Consider the following 7915-nt stretch of genomic DNA (forward strand, 5'->3'; position numbering starts at 1 on the left):
TGTGGATTTTAGGACACCCTATATGCCCTAACTAATGCAAGTTGATTAGCCTTAGGCTAATGCAGGTGGTTCCTACAATCCTATGTGTAACTAGGCTGTGCAACCTAATGAAAACCACGGGCTGACTATATGCCTAGTCTAGCCATCGGTTCGACTAAATGTCTAACCGATCGACTCGAGGCCTCCTAACTCTAGGGACACTCACACGACAGGACATACCATATCAATACAAATCAAGACAAACTCCTAACTCTAGAACACAACCTAAACAGCTAGGACATACTCCTAACTCTAGAGGAAGATCTTTTTGAAAATGGTTTGAATATTTTTGTAACTTTGAAAGATTTAAAATTTTTATTTTTAAAGGTTTGGCTGGACTTGGGATGTGGATCCCAAGCTGCACTACGTATCTCGTGGAAGAGGATCAAGCCAACGTAGTTCGGAACAAACTCTCCTAATTACTGATTCTAAAACACTCAACACTTTAGGCTTTTTAAGGTTTTTCAGTTGTTTTTCATATTTTTAAAGTTTTTCAAAAGTTTTTAAAGTAAAGAGTTTTCACCCTTTTGGTCAAAGACCTAAGGGAAAACACAAAGCAAAACCCTAGGACCAAACCTTAGGGCAAATAGGGGAAACCCCTAAACAAGGCAAACTAGACTATCGATGACAACAAAAATGATCTATGATCTCAAAAAGCAAAGCTATAATGAGACTGGGCTAGTCTCCAAAGAAGAAGAAATGACAACAAGACTATGGAGAAACTCCTTACTAACAGCACTCAAGAAGACAAATGAGCCACAGGCTCTCTAATACTACAACTTAAAGGAGGAATGAGTCAAAGACTCCCAAATAACACCAACGGAAGAACCAACGAGTCAAAGACTCCCTGGTAATATCACAAAAGAACAAATGAGTCAAAGACTCTCTAATGATACCAACTAAGAAAACGAAGTGAGTCAAAGACTCTCGAAAAGAAATGGAAACACGAGTCAAAGACTCCAACAATACCAACTAAAAGATAAATGAGTCAAAGACTCTCTAAAAGAAAAGAAACATGAGTCAAAGACTCCACTAACACCAACTAAAGGATAAATGAGTCAAAGACTCTCTAAAAGAGATGAAAACACGAGTCAAAGACTCCACTAACACCAACTAAAGGATATATGAGTCAAAGACTCTCTAAAGGAAAAGAAAACACGAGTCAAAGACTCCACTGACAACAGCTAAAGACGGATGAGTCAAAAGACTCTCTAAAAGATATGGAAACGCGATCGAATCATATAATAGAAGATTGAAAATCTGTGATCAAGATGAGATGAGATAGCATAAGATTGCTTTCAACGGATGGATCATGAATGACTAATCCTATGAGATCTTTGGAAATGAATGGGATTTACATCCTAACCCCAAAGGAAAAGTTTTTTAATCTTCACACATTTTATCAGTGTTACCTGAAGGCATCAACCCTAACCCTAATCTAGCGGAGTGGAGAAAGGATCTCGACTCATGACTTTGTTTGTGTACCTAGGACCGATCGTAGCCATTGGAAGATGGACTACGGCCTAATCTAGACACAAATGGGTAGGATATCCTAAACTAGGCTCACACACGTGATGCACATGTGTTCGTATACTACATGCATGTGTGGGTTAATCTAGGGGTAAGGCCAAGAGTTCCCTTAGCGCGAATCCATGTTCGATATACTGTACCAGTGTCCGGCGTATCAGTACGTGAACAAGAGATCCGTTTACGTACCATAAAGGTACTAGGCTAAGGGTGGAATGCTTCTCTAGCACAGAGGCACCAGGTGATGAAATCCCAGTCAACCATGCTAGATAACACTCCGGGTTCCTAAAATAGGACGTGTGTGCATGTGAGATGCAGGGGTTTAGATGCAAGTGATGTAAGTGTGTGCAATAAGTTCGCGCAATCTATGATGCCTTCAGGTTTTGTTAGATTAAGTTTGAGTAAATGTGATGAGAAAATAAAGCATACAAACTAATCACAGCACCAGGATTTTACAAAGGAAATCAGTGATTCCTAAGGTTTCTATTTTGATAATTTAATGATTGAATATGTGATGGAATATTATGATCTGGAAATTTTTAAAACAATTTGATTTTAATTCAATTTACTCAAGGATTTTAAAAGGTTTCAATTCAGATTGTAGATTTACACATCAACATATAACAAATCTTTTCAGCACAAGATGAAATTTTTACAGTAACTTCTCCTTAATTATATAAGATTATAATAAAAATTTCATAGATTTTAAATGTGGTTTGCTATTAGTTTTTCAATGTTGAAAGTTTCTGTCCAGATTGTGAATTAACATAGTAACGTATAGCAAATCAATTCAAAACAATATGAAATTTCTATAGTATGTGTATTACAATAAGAAAGGATTACTGTAAAAGTTTCATAAATTTTAAAAATGATTTACTATTAATTTACGATTTTACAAATATCCATCCAGATTATGAATTAACAAAGAAACACATAGTAAATCAAATCCAAATCAGTTTAAACTTTATGAAAACATGTAATTCCAGTAGTAATTATCAAACAAATATTTTCAGAAGTTTTCATTGCAATTTACTATTTTTATCAGATTTAATACAGCATGCATGATTTTACGTAAAAAATCATAAACAAATATCCAACAGCAACCAAAAATCTTGAAAAATTCACGGGAGATTAGATTAGATTTAATTTGCATCTCATCCAAATTTCACTTTTGAAAACATTATAGAGTTTTTGAAAATTGGTTTTTTCCAAAAATACCCCTAGAGTTAAATGAATTTTTAAACCCTTTAAATCAAATCAAGAATTCATAAAGAAATTCGTACTAATTCAAAATCTTACAATTATGTTATGTTTAAATTTTCATTGATTTTGGATCTATGTTGACATCTTCTTAAATTCAATCTTTAGAATTTTACCCCTTTGAGGGTAAAGTTCAAAAGGTCAAATTACGGTCAAAACGAAGTCAAAATTCTTCGAAATTCCAGATTTCTACACTTCTTAATGTTCAAAACACTCAGAGATTGAAAAAAACATATTTTGAATAACAATAAGAAAAAATAAAAATAAATCACAAATTCAATCCTAGCATGCTTCTAGTTTAAGATATATGAAAGAGGGTTTTGGAATACCAACCTTGCTAGCTCTCCTTGTCTCTAGGGTAAGTAATCCTCGGATATACGCTTTGTCTTACCCTTTCAATTAGCAAAGAAAACCCCAAAAAAAAAATGTTGCCGCCGATCCGTTCCGCCGTCTTTCACTTTCTCTTAGAGGGAAGGATTGTGAGGTGATTGGGAGAGATAATGGAAGAAGAATATAGGGAAAGGGATTGGAGGGAGTGATTGGAAGAGATAATGGAAGAGAAAAAGATAATGGAAGATAAATCTCTCCTTTTTTTCCCCTTTTTTTATGGATGGGAAGGAAGATATATATAGGGAGAGAAAGAGAGAGAGAGAGATGTGTTGGTGGAGAGCTCATCATGTTGTCCCTCTTAGTGGAGAATCCATCATCATTCTTCTTAGTGGAGGGCCCATCATGTTTCTTAGTGGAGAATCCATCATCATTCTTCTTAGTGGAGGGCCCATCATGTTTCTTAGTGGAGAATCCATCATCATTCTTCTTAGTGGAGGGCCCATCATGTTTCTTAGTGGAGAATCCATCATCATTCTTCTTAGTGGAGGGCCCATCATGTTTCTTAGTGGAGAATCCATCATCATTCTTCTTAGTGGAGGGCCCATCATGTTTCTTAGTGGAGAATCCATCATCATTGTTCTTAGTGGAGGGCCCATCATGTTTCTTTAGTGGAGAATCCATCATTATTGTTCTTCATAAGAGGCCTCACAAGAGGCCCTACTGAGGCCCCACAATGTGGGCCCCACAACGCGGGCCCCACAACGTGGGCCCCACAATGTGGGCCCTCGGTTGATTCGAATTTTAAACAAATGTTCAATGCGGGCCCACCAAACGGGTCCAAATTCTCCCTCGCTTGGATTCTTATGAATAATCTCTCTCAACCTCTCACGGAAAAATGCGAAACATGGCGGAAATGATCGGATGGGGTTTCTCCCAAGCATAGCGAACTTGGGTCCGGTCAAAATGGGGTGTCTACAGATGCCCCTCTTTGGCAGAGCGTGTGTAACACGCGAATGGCAAAGCTGAACAGACGACACATTTTGACTGACCCGAAACCAAAACAAAGCAAATTTTTGGGTTTTCAGTTTTAAAACGATATTCACAAAGATAAAACTCTACTAACAATAGGGAGATAGTCTCTCACCGACTCTTAACTCGGCAACTAAGACATCTCAAAGAGATAGTCTCTCCCTAATACTCATGACTCGACTAATTAATAAAAAACGAACGAACGATTACAAAAACACAAACATTTTTTCTTTTTCTTTTTTTTTATATATCAGGCTAAGCCAAAGTACACATAACAATTGCTCAAAGAGCACAAACCAAACAAACAAACCAATCACTTCAATTACTCAAAGAGCTTTCATTTTTTTTTTCTTAGAAACCACGTTGCAATTTGTCTAAGACAAGCACAAACTCAAACACTTAAAGAGTTTTTCCTTTTTAGAAACCTGCAAAAATAGGCCAAAGACCAATGTATTGAAACTCGTCCAAAACAAGTTCAAAACCAAACACTCAAAGAGTTTTTCCTTTTTAGAAACCTGCAAAAATAGGCCAAAGACCAATGTATTGAAACTCGTCCAAAACAAGTTCAAAACCAAACACTCAAAGAGTTTTTCCTTTTTAGAAACCTGCAAAAATAGGCCAAAGACCAATGTATTGAAACTCGTCCAAAACAAGTTCAAAACCAAACACTCAAAGAGTTTTTTTCTTTTTAGAAACCTGCAAAAATAGGCCAAAGACCAATGTATTGAAACTCGTCCAAAACAAGTTCAAAACCAAACACTCAAAGAGTTTTTTTTTTTTTTTTTTTTTATCATGCCGATCAGTCAAAGACTCGACCAATTATTAGGGTAATCGAATATTCAAGCTAAACTCAAACTTCTAATACCCGAGGCGAGACTAAGTCTCAAGCCTAGCGATAGTTATACAGATCATTGCTGAAAATAAATCTGTGTAACTACCGAGTAACTCTGACTCCTCTCTTTCAAGGTAGCGAATCACTCCGGATCACGCGGTTCTGCTAAACAGTTCCACGTAAATCCAAATTCGTAGGTCCTGCTAAACAGTCCCCTACAAACCTCTTCGCAGATACACATGACTCCTAACACGTTAGGAAGCTGCACATTGCGGGACGATGATTAGGTAAGTCACCACTTGACATTACACTACTAATCATCTGGGTACTAAGTACCAGAGGCGAGACTAAGTCTCAAGCCTAGCGATAGTTATACAGATCATTACTGAAAATAAATCTGTTTAACTATCCGAGTAACTCTGACTCCTCTCTTTCAAGGTAGCGAATCACTCCGGATCACGCGGTTCTGCTAAACAGTTCCACATAAACCCAAATTCGTAGGTCCTGCTAAACAGTCCCCTACAAACCTCTTCGCAGATACACATGACTCCTAACTCGTTAAGAAGCTGCACATTGCGGAACGATGATTAGGTAAGTCACTACTTGACATTACACTACTAATCATCGGGGTACTAAATACCCGGGAGAAGGAAGAAAAGACCAATCCGTGTAACACAGGATCGGAAATATTTTCCTTATTAAAACATTTCAAAAAGACCAAACCGTGTAACACAGGTTCGATAATTTCCATCTCTATTAAAATCTTTCAAAAGGACCAAACCGTGTAACACAGGTTCGGTAATTTCTATCTCTGTTAAAAACTTTCAAAACGACCAAACTGTGTAACACAGGTTCGGTAATTTCAAACTCTGTTAAAATCTTTCAAAAAGACCAAACCGCGTAACGCAAGTTCGGTAATTTCAAACTCTGTTAAAATCTTTCAAAAGGAATGAAGAATTTACCATCTTTGATCGATTTCACTAATGGGCCAGTCATCTCTTACCAAGAATAACTAGGAGCGCATGATCTTTGCTGAAAGCAAAACTCAAATAGATTGATGAGATTTTCAGGTGCTGACTCTCTTTAACAGGTGAGAAGCATTTTGATGAGGTTTGAAGGATGCAGGAGTAGATTTTATACTCCGCTGGGAATTAAAGTTTCTGAAACTGACTCCAAAAGAAACAATTGGATCAAGGAATTCAACTCAAAGAGCATGTTCAAGCTTCTCTGCTTTCTATTTGCTAAGAATAGATATCCCAGTTATCATTGTGTAATATCTTTTATGACGTAAGTCATAAAAGATGCCCCTAGTATGATGTGCTTCCATGACAAAGTCTTAAGAAGGCAAAAGCAAGGTAAGTAGAAAAAATTTGAGTTTGCATGGGTTCTTTCTTTGGTATAGTGGTAAAACCATCTCCACAAAGGCTGAATGTAAGAATTCTTCATTTTGCTCAGTGCTTGAGGCTTTGATGTTTCAGGCAGGTCTGAATAACAAATCTCTTGCCCTTCTTTGATTCTTAAACCAGGATCTACTTTGAATTTTCTTTTCACTTTGGAAGGTATACACCCATTCTCTCCAGTGCCAAACACTTTTGATTCTAAAAGAAAAACAATGATAAACCAGAAACAGACTTCTGATGACTCTTTCAAAGAAGACTTACAATATTCAAGGGACTTGACTAAATTTTGATTCACCCTTAGATAAAATGTGTTATTTTGTTATGGTAAGGTTAGCCACTCTTAGAGCACTCTCAAAAACTATGTCAAGATGACCTAATTTCCTCCATCGGGATCTCCGTCATGGTTGTTACCCCTTTCGGATTGCTCGGTCTTAATGCCCCTAGTTTAAAAAGGTGTCAAAATAAGTCTCGCTGACACTACTCGGATTCCAGGATTCTGCCCTGTGCAGAGGTGGCTTCTCCGTCTCCCCGATTTCTCTCTTCAAAAGAAGTCATAACTTTTGCTTTCCAAGCTTTCAGTCTGAAAGACCACTTATCTCAACTTTTGCTTTTACTCAAACTTGGGAATTCTACGTAACTGAGGAACTCCTTCTGCTTCTATTCAACTCAACTGTTCATGGGAAGTCTTTGCCCTTGACTGGATTACCTCTTCAAGTTTTCAATCCAGCAGACCACTACCCTGACTTTTTGCATAAGCTAACTCTTTTGGCTGTTAACTTAGCAAATGTATATCTCTAGGCCGCCCTTTCGGGTTTTCAACCTAGTGGGTCTTCAGACTCTCATTCTTTTCTTTCTGTTTTTCTTTTCATTCGCCTCGAACCTTTGCTTGTTTCACCAGAAGGACTTTCTAGGTGGGCTTGGGTTCGAAAGGGTTGAATACCTAAGGTTCTAAAGATTTGAACCGAATCTGGTCTAGCCAGACTACCTACGTACCCCAAAGATGGAGGATCAGGTCCGCGTAGTTCGCTTTGGGGTTTTTCAAAGAATGGTTTAGCATTTAGCTTCAAAATTTGAAAGAGATTTTATTCCAAGGTTTGACCGAACTTGAATTAATCAAGTTGCCTACGTACCCCTGAAGAAATGGGGATCAGGTCCGACGTAGTTCGGGTGCATAAATGCCCCGGGCTTATAATGTGTTTGAAAAGAAGTTGTTTTAATTTTGCTTTTGGCCCAAAGGGTTTACAAATGGATTTTAAAACATTAGGATTTTGGCTATAAAAGCTCAAACGATCAAGGATGGCCTCCTGATGTATTTGATGTACAAGCCCTTTTGTTTAAGGTTCAAAGCCTTTGAATTTTTTTTTTTTTTGAGTAGTCTGGTGGTTTTCTGGCAAAACTTCAACCACTGTGCTCCACTCCCGTCTCAAAGATCTTGAATTTATGCTCAAGATTCCACAACTCTGTCTGAAAATCTTCTCTCAATATCTCATCAGCTCCA

This window comes from Tasmannia lanceolata, unplaced genomic scaffold (genome assembly GCF_043159265.1).
Source record: "Tasmannia lanceolata isolate RefF3 unplaced genomic scaffold, GAP_Taslan_0.1 ptg000044l, whole genome shotgun sequence".
NCBI lineage: Eukaryota > Viridiplantae > Streptophyta > Magnoliopsida > Canellales > Winteraceae > Tasmannia > Tasmannia lanceolata.